General features: G+C 46.9%; 1 long non-coding RNA gene across 4 annotated transcripts in view; it reads left to right on the top strand.

The window, feature by feature from the left end:
- The window catches only part of LOC143784159 (uncharacterized), a 148,798-nt gene that overhangs the window by 93,751 nt on the left and 36,312 nt on the right, over nt 1-18,735 (top strand). For all 4 annotated transcript variants that reach the window (XR_013217733.1, XR_013217728.1, XR_013217739.1 and 1 more), the window contains 3 exons: nt 261-349; nt 443-522; nt 607-680. This is a non-coding gene — a long non-coding RNA (uncharacterized LOC143784159). The remainder of the gene's footprint in view (nt 1-260; nt 350-442; nt 523-606; nt 681-18,735) is intronic.

The following is an 18,735-nucleotide window of genomic DNA, read 5'->3' as shown; positions in this document are numbered from 1 at the left end:
AACTAGTTTCGAGGGGTAACTCCCCTCTTCGTCAGATAGCCCTAACCTCGGCCTCAGGCACTGACCGCACCACAGTCCGCTGAAGCTATTTTAAGCGATACAAACAGCACTACCTCGCCATCTTCCCCGCATGTGGTTTTCTAAGCAGGATGTGGTGAGTGCCGGGTGATTCTTATTGATACTGCTGCAATTGTTGTGGTTAGCAATAACCCAATTGTTTTAAGGTACTGCTGACATTTTTTACTCTATTTATTTATTAGCATTCAATTTGTCACACCGTGGAAAGAGAAATGCTCAGTTACATATAGGAATACTCCGGATGCAGCCTACATAGTCTTATATAAAGAGAGTAAGTGTATTCCACTAATACTTATGATAACACATCTATACGGTCCAAATATTATACTGTTTTTTTTTTTTTTTTGCATATTCTACCCTCCAGCATTGGTTTATCACACCAAGAAACACTTAAACCTTGTATAGGAATGCTTCAGGTGCAGCCTATAAAACCTCACATGAGGAGTAAGTGCATTTAATTGATATCCTTGATAACCTATTTGTACGGCCCAAATAATATACCGATCTCCTGTATACTTTACCTTTCAGTAAAATCGCTGTAACCAGGTGCAACCCTTTATCCATAAGGATTCTCATACAACACACAAAGAGCCATAATAGAAGTAAGTATATTGATATTTCAGCCTTAGTTTTAGCGCAGTGGTTTGCAATATTATTATTTAGGTGTGAATTCATAAAACATTTTCAAAGTTTTTTTGGGAGTTTTATATACCACCATAATATAACAAGAATCATGTTAAACTGCATGGACGAATAATTGAATCCATAAATAATTTTTGAAGTTTTTTTAAAATTTTTAGATAGTACCTTAATGTTGCACAAATCACATATTTCTCTATGGATGACAAATTCAATCCTGAAAAAAATTGGAACATAAATATTTTGAAAGTGTAGTTGATGTACTCCTTCACTCAGAAAGGCTTTGCAAAGCCAGGAAAAAATAATAAGGAGGGTAATACAGTAATCTTCTTAAGGTGTCCACTTCTTATCCTCCCTTGGGAGGCTTGGGGGACTGCCTCCACCAGTTTCCTGGAGCCCGAATCTCTGGTGCCTGGGCTGTAAGTGATCCGGCTTTGGTAAGTGCTGGAGCCCCAGACATGTGAAAATGGGTGACAGTCCCCTGTGTCACTTGCACTATCGCCTGCTCCTGCATTGGAGGTGGGGAACCCCGAGGACAGTCTGATTTACAGGTGGTGGTAGCCCATCTCAAGCTGCCTCTCTCAGGCAGATTCATTTTGCAACAAGGGTTCATCCTGCTCCCTTCCTTCTCGGTTCACACCCACTGCATAATAGTGATGTTGCCCCTCCATTTTGAGGAACGTGACCCTGGTTCGAGCCATCAGCTCTTTCAGCCTTCAAGGCAAGTGTTCTGTCCCTACTGCCCGCTGATTAAATGAGATGTGATGATGGGTACCAAAATCTTCTATAGACCTCCAACTCCACTGCCGGTCATACATAATGACCTGTTGTGAAATTGGATTCTGGGCTCCCCCGGTGGCCACTTGTGGAATTGAACTTGTGTGCATCATCCCCTCTGTTCACCTGCTCCTATCAGGATGTGGGAGTCGCTATATAACCTTGCTCCTCTGTCAGTTTCTTGCCGGTCAACAATGTAATCAGAAGCCTTCTGTGCTTGTTCCTGCTACTAGACAACTCCCAGCTAAGTTGGACTTTGGTCCTTGTGTGTTTTTGCATTTTGTTCCTGTTCACAGCTGCTGTTTCGTTACTGTGTCTGGAAAGCTCTTGTGATCGGAAATTGCCACTCTGGTGTTATGAGTTAATGCTAGAGTCTTAAAGGAATTTCTGGATGGTGTTTTGATAGGGTTTTCTGCTGACCATGAAAGTGTCCTTTCTGTCTTCCTGCTATCTAGAAAGCGGACCTCGATTTTGCTAGGCCTATTTTCATACTACGTTTGTCATTTCATCTAAAATCACCGCCAATATATGTGGGGGCCTCTGTCTGCCTTTTGGGAAAATTTCTCTAGAGGTGAGCCAGGACTGTCTTTTCCTCTGCTAGGATTAGGTAGTTCTCCGGCTGGCGCTGGGCATCTAGGGTTAAAAGACGTAGGCATGCTACCCGGCCACTTCTAGTTGTGCGGCAGGTTTAGTTCATGGTCAGTATAGTTTCCATCTTCCAAGAGCTAGTTCTCATATATGCTGGGCTATGTTCTCTCTCCATTGAGAATCATGACAGTTTGACCGGCCCAAAAAAGGGTTAAATTCTGGCTGAGAAAGGAGAGAAAAAAGAAGTCTGCTACAATTTTTTTTTTTTTTCCCTCTAGTTCTGAGTGTGCTCTTAATTGAATCACTTGCTAGTCTGCCTATACTGCAGCCTTCCTCTCTTTCTCTCCTTCTAATCCTTGAATGGCTCTGTGTTCACCTGTTTCAAATGGATCTTCAGAGTGTAGCTACAGGTTTGAATAATCTCGCCACAAAGGTACAAAATTTGCAAGATTTTGTTGTTCATGCACCTATGTCTGAGCCTAGAATTCCTTTGCCTGAATTCTTCTCGGGGAATAGATCTCACTTTCAAAATTTTAAAAATAATTGCAAATTGTTTTTGTCCCTGAAGTCTCGCTCTGCCGGAGACCCTGCACAGCAGGTCAGGATTGTAATTTCCTTGCTCCGGGGCGACCCTCAAGACTGGGCTTTTGCATTGGCACCAGGGGATCCTGCGTTGCTCAATGTGGATGCGTTTTTTCTGGCCTTGGGGTTGCTTTATGAGGAACCTCATTTAGAGCTTCAGGCGGAAAAGGCCTTGATGTCCTTGTCTCAGGGGCAAGATGAAGCTGAAATATACTGCCAAAAATTCCGCAAATGGTCTGTGCTTACTCAGTGGAATGAGTGCGCCCTGGCGGCGATTTTCAGAGAAGGTCTCTCTGATGCCATTAAGGATGTTATGGTGGGGTTCCCTGTGCCTGCGAGTCTGAATGAGTCCATGACGATGGCTATTCAGATCGATAGGCGTCTGCGGGAGCGCAAACCTGTGCACCATTTGGCGGTGTCTACTGAGAAAACGCCAGAAAATATGCAATGTGATAGAATTCTGTCCAGAAGCGAGCGGCAGAATTTTAGACGAAAAAATGGGTTGTGCTTCTATTGTGGTGATTCAACTCATGTTATATCAGCATGCTTTAAGCGTACTAAGAAGCCTGACAAGTCTGTTTCAATTAGCACTTTACAGTCTAAGTTTATTCTGTGACCCTGATTTGTTCTTTGTCATCTATTACCGCGGACGCCTATGTCGACTCTGGCGCTGCTTTGAGTCTTATGGATTGGTCCTTTGCCAAACGCTGTGGGTATGATTTGGAGCCACTGGAGGCTCCGATACCTCTGAAAGGGATTGACTCCACCCCATTGGCTAGTAATAAACCACAATACTGGACACAAGTGACTATGCGTGTTAATCCGGATCACCAGGAGGTTATTCGCTTTCTGGTGCTGTATAATCTACATGATGTTTTGGTGCTGGGATTGCCATGGCTGCAATCTCATAACCCAGTCCTCGACTGGAGAGCTATGTCTGTGTTAAGCTGGGGATGTAAAGGAACTCATGGGGACGTACCTTTGGTTTCCATTTCATCATCTATTCCCTCTGAGATTCCTGAATTCTTGTCTGACTTTCGTGACGTTTTTGAAGAACCCAAGGTTGGTTCACTACCTCCGCACCGGGAGTGCGATTGTGCCATAGACTTGATTCCGGGTAGTAAATACCCTAAGGGTCGTTTATTTAATCTGTCTGTGCCTGAACACGCTGCTATGCGAGAATATATAAAGGAGTCCTTGGAAAAGGGACATATTCGTCCTTCGTCATCTCCCTTAGGAGCCGGTTTTTTCTTTGTGTCTAAGAAAGACGGCTCTTTGAGGCCGTGTATTGATTATCGACTTTTGAATAAAATCACGGTTAAATATCAATATCCGTTACCACTGCTTACTGATTTGTTTGCTCGTATAAAGGGGGCCAAGTGGTTCTCTAAGATTGATCTCCGTGGGGCGTATAATTTGGTGCGAATCAAGCAGGGGGATGAGTGGAAAACCGCATTTAATACGCCCGAGGGCCATTTTGAGTATTTGGTGATGCCTTTTGGTCTTTCAAATGCCCCTTCAGTCTTCCAGTCCTTTATGCATGACATTTTCCACGATTATTTGGATAAATTTATGATTGTGTATCTGGATGATATTCTGATTTTTTCGGATGACTGGGACTCTCATGTCCAGCAGGTCAGGAGGGTTTTTCAGGTTTTGCGGTCTAATTCCTTGTGTGTGAAGGGTTCTAAGTGTGTTTTTGGGGTTCAAAAGATTTCTTTCTTGGGATACATTTTTTCCCCCTCTTCCATCGAGATGGATCCTGTCAAGGTTCAGGCTATTGGTGATTGGACGCAACCCTCTTCTCTTAAGAGTCTTCAGAAATTTTTGGGCTTTGCTAACTTTTATCGTCGATTTATTGCTGGTTTTTCTGATGTTGTAAAACCATTGACTGATTTGACTAAGAAGGGTGCTGATGTTGCTGATTGGTCCCCTGATGCTGTGGAGGCCTTTCGGGAGCTCAAGCGCCGCTTTTCTTCCGCCCCAGTGTTGCGTCAGCCTGATGTTGCTCTTCCTTTTCAGGTTGAGGTCGACGCTTCTGAAATCGGAGCTGGGGCGGTGTTGTCGCAGAGAAGTTCCGACTGCTCCGTGATGAGACCTTGTGCTTTTTTTTCCCGTAAATTTTCGCCCGCCGAGCGGAATTATGATATTGGGAATCGGGAGCTTTTGGCCATGAAGTGGGCTTTTGAGGAGTGGCGTCACTGGCTTGAGGGGGCCAGACATCAGGTGGTGGTATTGACTGACCACAAAAATTTAATTTACCTTGAGTCTGCCAGGCGCCTGAATCCTAGACAGGCGCGCTGGTCGTTGTTTTTCTCTCGGTTTAATTTTGTGGTGTCGTACCTACCGGGTTCTAAGAATGTTAAGGCGGATGCCCTTTCTAGGAGTTTTGAGCCTGACTACCCTGGTAATTCTGAGCCCACAGGTATCCTTAAAGATGGAGTGATATTGTCTGCCGTTTCTCCAGACCTGCGGCGGGCCTTGCAGGAGTTTCAGGCGGATAGACCTGATCGTTGCCCACCTGGTAGACTGTTTGTTCCTGATGATTGGACCAGTAGAGTCATCTCTGAGGTTCATTCTTCTGCGTTGGCAGGTCATCCTGGAATCTTTGGTACCAGGGATTTGGTGGCAAGGTCCTTCTGGTGGCCTTCCCTGTCACGAGATGTGCGAGGCTTTGTGCAGTCTTGTGACGTTTGTGCTCGGGCCAAGCCTTGTTGTTCTCGGGCTAGTGGATTGTTGTTGCCCTTGCCTATCCCGAAGAGGCCTTGGACGCACATCTCGATGGATTTTATTTCGGATCTGCCTGTTTCTCAGAAGATGTCTGTCATCTGGGTGGTGTGTGACCGTTTCTCTAAGATGGTCCATCTGGTTCCCTTGCCTAAGTTGCCTTCTTCTTCCGAGTTGGTTCCTCTGTTTTTTCAAAATGTTGTTCGTTTGCATGGTATTCCTGAGAATATCGTTTCTGACAGAGGGACCCAATTCGTGTCTAGATTTTGGCGGGCATTCTGTGCTAGGATGGGCATAGATTTGTCTTTTTCGTCTGCTTTCCATCCTCAGACTAATGGCCAGACCGAGCGGACTAATCAGACCTTGGAGACATATTTGAGGTGTTTTGTGTCTGCGGATCAGGATGATTGGGTTGCTTTTTTGCCTTTGGCGGAGTTCGCCCTCAATAATCGGGCCAGCTCTGCCACCTTGGTGTCTCCGTTTTTCTGTAATTTGGGGTTTCATCCTCGATTTTCCTCCGGTCAAGTGGAATCTTCGGATTGTCCTGGAGTGGATGCTGTGGTGGAGAGGTTGCATCAGATTTGGGGGCAGGTGGTGGACAATTTGAAGTTGTCCCAGGAGAAGACTCAGCTTTTTGCCAACCGCCGTCGTCGTGTTGGTCCTCGGCTTTGTGTTGGGGACTTGGTGTGGTTGTCTTCTCGTTTTGTCCCTATGAGGGTTTCTTCTCCTAAGTTTAAGCCTCGGTTCATCGGCCCGTACAAGATATTGGAGATTCTTAACCCTGTGTCCTTCCGTTTGGACCTCCCTGCATCCTTTTCGATTCATAATGTTTTTCATCGGTCATTGTTGCGCAGGTATGAGGTACCGGTTGTGCCTTCCGTTGAGCCTCCTGCTCCGGTGTTGGTTGAGGGTGAGTTGGAGTACGTTGTGGAAAAGATCTTAGACTCTCGTGTTTCCAGACGGAGACTCCAGTATCTGGTCAAATGGAAGGGATACGGTCAGGAGGATAATTCTTGGGTCACTGCCTCTGATGTTCATGCCTCCGATCTTGTCCGTGCCTTTCATAGGGCTCATCCTGATCGCCCTGGTGGTTCTGGTGAGGGTTCGGTGCCCCCTCGGGGGTACTGTTGTGAAATTGGATTCTGGGCTCCCCCGGTGGCCACTTGTGGAATTGAACTTGTGTGCATCATCCCCTCTGTTCACCTGCTCCTATCAGGATGTGGGAGTCGCTATATAACCTTGCTCCTCTGTCAGTTTCTTGCCGGTCAACAATGTAATCAGAAGCCTTCTGTGCTTGTTCCTGCTACTAGACAACTCCCAGCTAAGTTGGACTTTGGTCCTTGTGTGTTTTTGCATTTTGTTCCTGTTCACAGCTGCTGTTTCGTTACTGTGTCTGGAAAGCTCTTGTGATCGGAAATTGCCACTCTGGTGTTATGAGTTAATGCTAGAGTCTTAAAGGAATTTCTGGATGGTGTTTTGATAGGGTTTTCTGCTGACCATGAAAGTGTCCTTTCTGTCTTCCTGCTATCTAGAAAGCGGACCTCGATTTTGCTAGGCCTATTTTCATACTACGTTTGTCATTTCATCTAAAATCACCGCCAATATATGTGGGGGCCTCTGTCTGCCTTTTGGGAAAATTTCTCTAGAGGTGAGCCAGGACTGTCTTTTCCTCTGCTAGGATTAGGTAGTTCTCCGGCTGGCGCTGGGCATCTAGGGTTAAAAGACGTAGGCATGCTACCCGGCCACTTCTAGTTGTGCGGCAGGTTTAGTTCATGGTCAGTATAGTTTCCATCTTCCAAGAGCTAGTTCTCATATATGCTGGGCTATGTTCTCTCTCCATTGAGAATCATGACAATGACCTCACCCCGGGATGCCTACTGTTGGTACCTCGTGGTTAGCTAGCATTTCTCCAGCCTTGGTCCTGGTTCACCTCCTTGTCTCTTCTGACCAGCATAGGCTCCACAGTCTGCTCACTAGTTGCTGGATCATGGCTCTCCCTTCTGCAGTCCGCAAGAACTCCAGCGGTGAAGGCTACAGCCTGGGTTGAGGTCTTTGTGGTTCTGGGAAAGTGTCTCTATCACGAACCAGGCTCCTAGTATACTACTGCACCTTCAGGTGTGGGAGCGGGCAAATAACATAAAGTCCTGTGCCCTCCAGTTCTGTGCGACCTGGAGTACAACACAGCCTCAGGCTCCCGGTGCCGGGTTCCTGCGCTTCAGCTCTGAGGGTGCCTGGTCACAGTTCCCCTCTAAGCCCTTTTCTTTCTCCTGTGCTTCTTTCCTCTGATGCTTCACTACATTCAACCCCTCGGGTTCACTTCCTTTCCTGGAGCTGCAGCTCAGTCCTGGCTGCACGGCTCCGCTGTCTGCTCTCCACTCCTCTCTCTTCACTATATGCTCCAGACTGACCTAACTCCTCCTCCAGAGCAGAACTTTCAAGCTGAGGAAGCTCCCCTGAATCTGGGTTCTGAGCTGCCCCTTCTCGCCTGGATTCAGAATGTGTTGTATGTAGGTGCGTTACCTGGTAAAGGGAATCCTCCTTGCCTCCAAGCATGATATCGCCCTCCTCGAAAGGAAGGCAACGTCACTGTAACAGCCAGTTAGCTGGGGTGTTATACAAGCAAGGAGATATCTGGCAGCATATGGGCAGCAATGGCAGGCCAACAGCAGCAGTATCACAGTATAGATGACATGATGGAAAGGGTCTAGATGCCGGCCTGGGCGTGGTGCATTGACACTGGTCCAATGTGGTTTGCTTGGGCATCACAAAGCCACCTACCATGCGGTTCAGCCTTTATAACAATACACTGGAGGCTGGACATGACAGTCGACCATGATAAACTGGGCCAGTTCTTAACACTGGTTTAATATGCTGTCCCAGAAGTCTATAGGGTTGGGTCCCAGGACTTTTGCCTTAGAAAGGGCACTGTCCAGGTATGACTGAGGCTGGCTGTTCAGGCAGTGAGTGTCTGTTTGCTGAAGTGGTCCATCATGTCAAATATACTGTATTTGCTGCTACCTCACCTACTTGTTCTTGGCTGTGCAGGGAGATGAGATTGATCAGACATGTGATTGACATGGATCTGCTGAGTGAAAGCTTTGCCTAGCATGGAACACAGTTTCTCCTGGTAGTGTGGACATGTTGATTCCCTTTCTAAAGCTGCCAACATTTCTCTATTTTGTTTTTATAGTATGGCTATCCAATAGTCATCCCTTTGCTTCATGAAATGCCTGTCATCCCACAAACAATTAAGCATACAGTACAGCTTCCCATGATTTCCAGCACAACTGGCCACAATAACAGTGCTTCTTACTGCCCCACATAGTAATTCCCACCACTTTGCCTCTTACAAAGTATAATGTCTCATTTTTACCCTCTAGATAATAAAATTGCTCCCTAGAAAATCAGAAAATATTAATCCCCTGTGTAAATATCCTAGAAAACAATGTCCATATTTTGCCCCAAGAAAGTGATAATGCCCCGTTTGCTCCTTTTACAGTCATAATACCCTGAGTGCCCCAATAATGCTTCTCAAAGGGGTTGTGCTACCATGAAGGCTGTGTTTCATTAAGCGAAAATTGTGTTAAAAAAAAAAAAAAGGTTTTGAATTTTACCGTTAAATTATGCTACGTTCAAAAAATAACCTTTCATCTTCTGAAATGGGCCCCCTAGCGTTATTCCGTCTGTGAGATTTATCTGTCCATCCCAATGGCCGATCGGCTTGCCACACATGCGCAGTTCCTATCGTCATACAAAAAGAGTTCCTCCACCTCTCTACCTCCTCACTTCCAACGTGTGCAATATATATGAGAAGCTCCCTGCAGTCACAGATGTGAGATCAATCTGCGTCTCCTGCATGCCCTGTCAGAGCTGTGTGAGCTTGGCTGCAGACAGATGCTCTTCGCACTCACACAGGTCTGAGAGCGCACACAGGATGCAGAATGCTGGGAAGTGTGTGCAATGATTGCAGACAGATGCTCTCCGCGCTCACACAGGTCTGTCAGCACACGCAGGATGCAGAATGCTGGGAAGTGTGTGCAATGATTGAAGACAGATGCTCTCCGCGCTCACACAGGTCTGACAGCACACACAGGATGCAGAATGCTGGAAATTCTGTGCAATGGTTGCAGACAGATGCTCTCCGCACTCACACAGGTCTGACAGGACATGCAAGATGCAGAATGCTGGGAAGTGTGTGCAATGATTGCAGACAGATGCTCTCCGCGCTCACACAGGTCTGACAGGACATGCAGGATGCAGAATGCTGGGAAGTGTGTGCAATGATTGCAGACAGATGCTCTCTGTGTTCACACAGGTCTGACAGCGCACGCAGGATGCAGAATGCTGGGAAGTGTGTGCAATGATTGAAGACAGATGCTCTCCGCGCTCACACTGGTCTGACAGCACACACAGGATGCAGAATGCTGGAAATTCTGTGCAATGATTGCAGATAGATGCTCTCCGCACTCACACAGGTCTGACAGGACATGCAAGATGCAGAATGCTGGGAAGTGTGTGCAATGATTGCAGACAGATGCTCTCCGCGCTCACACAGGTCTGACAGGACATGCAGGATGCAGAATGCTGGGAAGTGTGTGCAATGATTGCAGACAGATGCTCTCCGCGCTCACACAGGTCTGTCAGCACACGCAGGATGCAGAATGCTGGGAAGTGTGTGCAATGATTGAAGACAGATGCTCTCCGCGCTCACACAGGTCTGACAGCACACACAGGATGCAGAATGCTGGAAAATCTGTGCAATGATTGCAGACAGATGCTCTCCGCACTCACACAGGTCTGACAGGACATACAAGATGCAGAATGCTGGGAAGTGTGTGCAATGATTGCAGACAGATGCTCTCCGCGCTCACACAGGTCTGACAGGACATGCAGGATGCAGAATGCTGGGAAGTGTGTGCAATGATTGCAGACAGATGCTCTCCGTGCTCACACAGGTCTGTTAGCACACGCAGGATGCAGAATGCTGGGAAGTGTGTGCAATGATTGAAGACAGATGCTCTCCGCGCTCACACAGGTCTGACAGCACACACAGAATGCAGAATGCTGGAAATTCTGTGCAATGATTGCAGACAGATGCTCTCCGCACTCACACAGGTCTGACAGGACATGCAAGATGCAGAATGCTGGGAAGTGTGTGCAATGATTGCAGACAGATGCTCTCCGCGCTCACACAGGTCTGACAGGACATGCAGGATGCAGAATGCTGGGAAGTGTGTGCAATGATTGCAGACAGATGCTCTCCGCGCTCACACAGGTCTGACAGCGCATGCAGGATACCGAATGCTGGGAAGTGTGTGCAATGATTGCAGACAGATGCTCTCCGCGCTCACACAGGTCTGACAGCGCACGCAGGATGCAGAATTCTGGGAAGTGTGTGCAATGATTGCAGACAGATGCTCTCCACATTCACACAGGTCTGACAGCGCATGCAAGATGCAGAATGCTGGGAAGTGTGTGCAATGATTGCAGACAGATGCTCTCCGCGCTCACACAGGTCTGACAGCGCACACAGAAAACAGAATGCTGGGAAGTGTGTGCAATGATTGCAGACAGATGCTCTCCGCACTCACACAGGTCTGACAGGACATGCAAGATGCAGAATGCTGGGAAGTGTGTGCAATGATTGCAGACAGATGCTCTCCGCGCTCACACAGGTCTGACAGGACATGCAGGATGCAGAATGCTGGGAAGTGTGTGCAATGATTGCAGACAGATGCTCTCCGCGCTCACACAGGTCTGACAGCGCACGCAGGATACCGAATGCTGGGAAGTGTGTGCAATGATTGCAGACAGATGCTCTCCGCGCTCACACAGGTCTGACAGCGCACGCAGGATGCAGAATTCTGGGAAGTGTGTGCAATGATTGCAGACAGATGCTCTCCACGTTCACACAGGTCTGACAGCGCATGCAAGATGCAGAATGCTGGGAAGTGTGTGCAATGATTGCAGACAGATGCTCTCCGCGCTCACACAGGTCTGACAGCGCACACAGAAAACAGAATGCTGGGAAGTGTGTGCAATGATTGCAGACAGATGCTCTCCGCGCTCACACAGGTCTGACAGCGCACGCAGGATGCAGAATGCTGGGAAGTGTGTGCCATGATTGTGGACAGATGCTCCCTGCGCTCACACTGCTCTGAAATGCACAAGTGAAATAGATTGATCTCACCCAGCTGTCAGACCTGTGTGAATGCGGAAAGTGTGTTTGCTATCACTGCACATGCTTCCCAGCATTCTGTGAGTACAGGGTGATTCTCATATACATTGCACAAGCTGGAAGTGGGGAGTTGGAGGAACTTTTTTTTATGAGGACTGGAACTGCACGTGTGGCCAACTGATCGGCCACTGGAATAAATGGATAAAGCTTGCAAACGGAATAACACCAAGGGGCCCATTTCAGAAGATGAAAGGTTGTTATTTTTTGACAGAACATAATTTTTAATAACTGTACATTGCAAAACCATTTTTTTCCACATTTTCTGCTTAATTAAATGTATCCTTTATGGTGGTACAACCCCTTTGAGAAGCCTTAACCTGCCTAGCTGATTACTACAACCCACCTCAGATCTTCACAAGTACAGCGGGCCCACAGCTGCCCTATACACAGTATGATGAGCCCACAGCCCCTATCTACACAGTATAATGTCTCCAAAGCTACCCTATACACAGTATAATGTACCCTACAGTAGTCCTCACACTTTATAATGGCCCCACACTGTATATTGGCCTCTACTTTAGGTCTTACACAGTATAATTGCCACAGCAGTAGTCCCCACACCATATAATGTCCTCCACAGTAAGCCCCAAATTTTATAATGGCACCCACATTAGCTCCATGTTATATACTGGTCCCCACACTTTATGGAGGCCCCCCACAGTAGTACCTACAATGTATGAGGGGCCCCCACAGTATCTCTCACACGGCATGAGGCTCACACAGAATCCCCCAAATATTATAATGGTACCCATATTAGAGACCCCCACAGTAGCCTCCACACTGTATGAGGACCCCCCAGTAGTCCCTGTCAATGAATGAGGACCCCCAATACTTTGTGATGCCCCGACAGTGATATGATGCCCCCACACTTTATGATGCACCCACACCTTAATGCCCCCATAGTTTATGATGTCCCCATGCTTTATGGCACCCCTAAACTTTTATGCCCCCATACTTTATGATGCCCCTACAATCACATGATGTCCCTATACTTTATGATGCACCATACTTTATGCCCCCACACTTTATGATGATTCCACAGTTTATGATCCCCCAAAGTTTAATGCCTCCATACTTGATGATCCACCATACTTTATGCCCCCACACTTTATGATGCCTCCACAGTTTATCATCACCCACAGTTTGATGCCCCCATACGTTATGATGCTTCCATACGTTGATGCCCCATACTTTATGATGCCACCACACTTTGTTGCCCCCATACGCTTTAATTAAAATAAAAACTTTATATAATCACCTAATCTAGGATCTTAATGAGTCCTTCTGCAAAGTGCCGGAGTAAACGCTGGGACCTTGCCGTTCTGTGCGTGTGATGGCACTTATGTCATTCTGTAGACTGCAGGCTTAAAGCACCCTGTGGTCTACAGAAAGGAGTGCAGTAGTGCAGAGAAATTGTGTCTCAGCTTAACTATACTGTGGTCGCCAATATTGCCAAGGCTTTTGCATATCTCCGTTTGGGCCCCTCATCTCAAGTGGTGACTAAAACGACGTATAAAAATCAATTATAAATAAATGTAATAATTCCTGCAAAAAATATGGTAACTATTCTAACTCAACTATAGCCTTGTGACAGTCATTCTCCTTTATGAATAACTTTTGATTGTTTTTTGGGTCACATAAAAATGGAGTATTTCACAGTGGAAAACTACAGATATAATTTTCCTTGACTATAAATACACATATTTAACTTGCGATTGCATAGTCCTCATCTGTAATTTCGCCAAGCTACGACATAAGCTGTATCATTACCTGTCTGGAGACAATGCATGAACTCCGTTCTCTGTCAACAGTAGTGCTTTGCAAAAACAGTCTTAATTCATGTGTTCATTTAAGTTGCTTATATTGTTTTTAATTATTTCATGCCACCCTATCATTTTACCTGTAACACTACTTTTCTGTTGAAGAAAACATAATAATCAGATTTTTTTAGAATATTTCTTAACTAACTTAAAATTTATTTTGTATATTTTTGTAGAAGTTGTTCTTAAACTTACTTTTAAAATGGTTATAAGGTCATTTATGGCAAGATCTTTAAACACAGTATATTATGGCCCATATAGTGGAACACTGTAACATATAGACAATGATTTCCTCTGTGGGACACTGCGGTATTCCCGCTGTCCCCTGACTGCTGAGCCTTAACATGGCTCTCACCCGGTCTCCCACGGGGTGACGTCGCTGCGCTCCTGGTGGGGGCCGGGGGGCCCCATTCAAAAGAGGTGGGCGCGTTTTACAGGCTGCTTCAGGATCTCCTCACTTGGACCCGGACCTGTCTCCCTCCCTCCCTCCCTTTTGTTTTGGTTTTTTCCTTTCAGTCGCAGCAGCGGAATGGGTGGTTATGATGGTGGTGATAATACCTGCACCGGGAGTCCGGAAGGCAGTCAATCTCCCTACACCCAATTGGTTGGCAAATTTTTGCCGGTTTTAAGCTGCGACCTTTAATTATTAAGCCAAAAGAGAAAATTGAAGTTGATATTACCAAGTTATTTATAAAGAGAAATAAAAGAGTTATATGTTAAATACCCGTGTGTGGCGTCACTTTGTGGGAGAATAGTTTCTATGGGTCTCTGCAGTCAGAGGGCATCCAGTGATGCACTTAAAGAGGTCTCTCCCCTTTGGGGATGATTACAGTAACTAGTTTGTGTCTTTTGGCCAAGTTTTTGAAATATTGGTGGAGCTTTGTGGTAGGGGGAATGTTCAAGCAAAGTCAGGTAAACTCATAATAATTTATGATCACAAAAGATGCATAAATTTAGACAGAAAAGTACTCCAGTACATGACTGTAAAACATTTCTGATGCTGTCGTATGACAGCTGAAAGACATGCCAAATTCTGTAAGGGGTGCACTCCATCTTACAAAATGCCAGTCTTCGTTTATTGGACCCATAGTTGTCTTGAGAATCTCCATCATTCCAACTTCAGTTTCACCAACCAATGTCAATTTTCAGCCCTCATCAAATTTCAAGTAAGAAATGCAGAAAAGTCCACTAGTCTACGTGGAGCACGAAAATCAAGAGAAGTTAGATGCTCCCTATCGCACTTGTCAATTTTTAGCCATAAGAAACTAAGTATGTTTTTCTTAACAGTTTGTCATACATATTTCATCCTGTACATTTCACTTTGTATAAATACACAAACAAATAAAAATAAATATAATGGGGGTTCTTCCGAATTAATAAATCTGAGACTGAAATGAATCATATTTAACAGGGGCGTAACTACCGAGGTTGCAGGGGTCGCAGCTGCGACGGGGCCCGGAGTGCTTAGGGGCCCTGCAGTTAAAGTAGCATAGCTCCGGGTGGGCCCCTCAGCTTCCCCCGTAGCTCCGCTACTGTACCATGAAAGATAGTATATGCCACAATCGCTGATCGCGCGATCCATCACATGTGCCACTGCCAGTCCAGAACAGTAGTAATAAAAGCGACAGGACATGTGATTCTCTCGCAGCCAATAGCTGCCCGATTTAGTAGCACTCTCCTCTACGACACATCACTAGAACATGAGGCCTAGTGATGGGCAGTCCGGCTCTTTTTGGTGATCCAGCTCTCATGGCTCCGCTCACCAAAAAGAGCCGGCTCTTTCGGCTCACGAACCGGCTCTTTTTGGATTCTAAATGGATCCCTATTCAATATCTATTCAGGCGTCCGAAACTCCGCCCACCTACCGCAGAAACCCCGCCCACTTCTTAGAGCCAAATAAATTGAAGCGTGGGTGGGGTTTAGCTCTGGTGGGCGGAGTTACACATGCCGAAGCCCGGGATTTTACGCCCAGTGAGAGCCATTCAGGAATTTTAGCGGCTCTCACTGGTGTGCCGGCTCCATCGTTCACAGCAGGGAGCCGGCTCTTTGTGTCAGCTCGTTCGTGAATGACACATCACTAATGAGGCCGGTTGGCAGTGAGCTTGTGCTGGTTGTACTCACACTTTTTCCCGCTGCTTCGGAGTCTCCAGCACTGCGGCCGTTGCCCTCCTTCCCCACGCCTCTGTGCTGTGTTCAGGGCTGAGCTCTACTGTCTGCCCGGCATGGAGCTGAGGGAGGCAGTGCACAGCAGGAAGGCTCAGCTGCTGCCCGGTGGAAGGCAGCTGAGTGCTAGTGTGCTGCCCACATGTATGCTGTGCACTAACGGCTTCTCCAACCTCAGACCCTCAGAGCCTTTTCTTACCCCATACCTGCTGGGGCCGGACAAGAACCTCAGAGAGGCAGGTGGGTGCTGGCTCATCACCCCCCTGGTGTCGTGATGTAGACCCTGGAGACCTGTGCATAGAGGGGCCCCATGTGTGAGGTGGTGGGGCAGAGCTGGGCCCCCTGTGTGTTGTACTGTGTGTGGCAGTGCTTTACTGTGTGTATGTGTGTGTTGCAGTGTTGTACTGTGTGTTAGTGTGTGTGGCAGTGTTATACTGTGTGTATGTGTGTGTGGCAGTGTTATACTGTGTGTATGTGTGTGTGTGGCAGTGTAATACTGTGTGTATGTGTGTGTGGCAGTGTTATACTGTGTGTATGTGTGTGTGGCAGTGTTGTACTGTGTGTATGTGTGTGTGGCAGTGTTGTACTGTGTGTATGTGTGTGTGGCAGTGTTGTACTGTGTGTATGTGTGTGTGGCAGTGTTATACTGTGTGTATGTGTGTGTGGCAGTGTTGTACTGTGTGTATGTGTGTGTGGCAGTGTTATACTGTGTGTATGTGTGTGTGGCAGTGTTGTACTGTGTGTATGTGTGTGTGGCAGTGTTATTCTGTGTGTATGTGTGTGTGGCAGTGTTGTACTGTGTGTATATGTGTGTGGCAGTGTTGTACTGTGTGTATGTGTGTGTGGCAGTGTTGTACTGTGTGTATGTGTGTGTGGCAGTGTTGTACTGTGTGTATGTGTGTGTGGCAGTGTTGTACTGTGTGTATGTGTGTGTGGCAGTGTTGTACTGTGTGTGTGGCAGTGTTGTACTGTGTGTATGTGTTTGTGGCAGTGTTGTACTGTGTGTATGTGTGTGTGGCAGTGTTATACTGTGTGTATGTGTGTGGCAGTGTTGTACTGTGTGTGTGGCAGTGTCATACTGTGTATATGTGTGTGTGGCAGTGTTATACTGTGTGTATGTGTGTGTGGCAGTGTTATACTGTGTGTATGTGTGTGGCAGTGTTGTACTGTGTGTGTGGCAGTGTTGTACTGTGTGTGGCAGTGTTATACTGTGTGTATGTGTGTGTGGCAGTGTTATACTGTGTGTATGTGTGTGTGGCAGTGTTGTACTGTGTGTGTGGCAGTGTTATACTGTGTGTATGTGTGTGGCAGTGTTATACTGTGTGTACGTGTGTGTGGCAGTGTTATACTGTGTGTACGTGTGTGTGGCAGTGTTATACTGTGTGTATGTGTGTGTGGCAGTGTTATACTGTGTGTACGTGTGTGTGGCAGTGTTATACTGTGTGTATGTGTGTGTGGCAGTGTTATACTGTGTGTATGTGTGTGTGGCAGTGTTATACTGTGTGTATGTGTGTGTGGCAGTGTTATACTGTGTGTGTGTGTGTGTGTGTGTGTGTGTGGCAGTGTTGTACTGTGTGTATGTGTGTGTGGCAGTGTTGTACTGTGTGTATGTGTGTGTGGCAGTGTTATACTGTGTGTGTGGCAGTGTTGTACCGTGTGTGTCTGCATTCACACACTGCGCTTTTTACAGATTCGTTCTTGGGCTCAAGAAGGCTGAAAGAGGCTGCAGGACCTGTGAGATGACCTGGCACAACACCATGTGACTGAACGACGACACTCAGTCACATGTGCAGGGTCCTAGAGGTACAGAATGCTGTAGCCTTTGAGATGAGGGGACAGCGCTGGAGATCACCGTGGGGGTGCGGGGAAGGTGAATAATTAGCGCAGCAGCATTCACACACAAGGCAGCGCTTTGTGAGAATCCGTTCTTGGTGCAGTTTCTGCACCCAAAACGGATCCTCATAAAATGCAGTCAAAATGCTGTGTGTGAATGTAGCCTTAGGCTACTTTCACACTAGCGTCGTGCACTGCACGTCGCTATGCGTCGTTTTGGAGAAAAAAAAGCATCCTGCAAAAGTGCTTGCAGGATGCGTTTTTTCTCCATAGACTTTTATTAACGACGCAGTGCGACGCATTGCCACACTTCGCAACCGTCGTGCGACGGTTGCATCGTGTTGCGTCAGACCGTCGCCACCAAAAAACGTCCTAGATCTGAATGAATGAAATATTCTCATTGAATACTTTGTTCTGTACAGAGTTGAATGTGCTGACAACAAAATCCCACAAAAACCATCAATGGAATTCAAATTTATTAACCAATGGAGGCCTGGATTTGTAACGATACTCAAAATCAAAGTGGAAAATCAAATTACAAGCTGATTCAACTTCAGCGGTAATGCCTCAAAACAAGGAAATGATGCTCAGTAGTGTGTGTGGCCTCCATGTGCCTGTATGACCTCCCTACAATGCCTGGGCATGCTCCTGATGAGGCGGTGGATGGTCTCCTGAGGGATCTCCTCCCAGACCTGGACAAAGCATCCGTCAACTCCTGGATAGTCTGTGGTGCAACGTGACGTTGGTGGATGGAGAGATACATGATGTCTCAAGAAATGTTCAATCGGATTCAGGTCTGGGAAACAGGAGGGCCAGTTCATAGCTTCAATGCCTTCATCTTGCAGGAACTGCTGACACACTCCAGCCACGTGAGGTCTGGCATTGTCCTGCATTAGGAGGAACCCAGGGCCAACTGCACCAGCATATGGTCTCACAAGAGGTCTGAGGATCTCATCTCAGTACCTAAGGCAGTCAGGCTACCTCTGGTGAGCACATGGAGGGCTGTGCGGCCCTCCAAAGAAATGCCACCCCACACCATTTCTGATGCACTGCTAAACCGGTCATGCTGATGGAAGTTGCAGGCAGCAGATCCCTCTCCACAGCGTCTACAGACTCTGTCACATGTGCTCAGTGTGAACCTGCTTTCATCTGTGAAGAGCACAGGGTGCCAGTGGTGAATTTGCCAATCCTGGTGTTGTGGCAAATGCCAAGCATCCTGCACGGTGTTGGGCTGTGAGCACAACCCCCATCTGTGGATGTTGGGCACTCAGAGCATTCTCATGGAGTCGG

The sequence above is a fragment of the Ranitomeya variabilis genome, chromosome 1 (genome assembly GCF_051348905.1).
Source record: "Ranitomeya variabilis isolate aRanVar5 chromosome 1, aRanVar5.hap1, whole genome shotgun sequence".
In the NCBI taxonomy this organism is placed as follows: domain Eukaryota; kingdom Metazoa; phylum Chordata; class Amphibia; order Anura; family Dendrobatidae; genus Ranitomeya; species Ranitomeya variabilis.
This window is presented reverse-complemented; position numbering and strand designations above follow the sequence as displayed.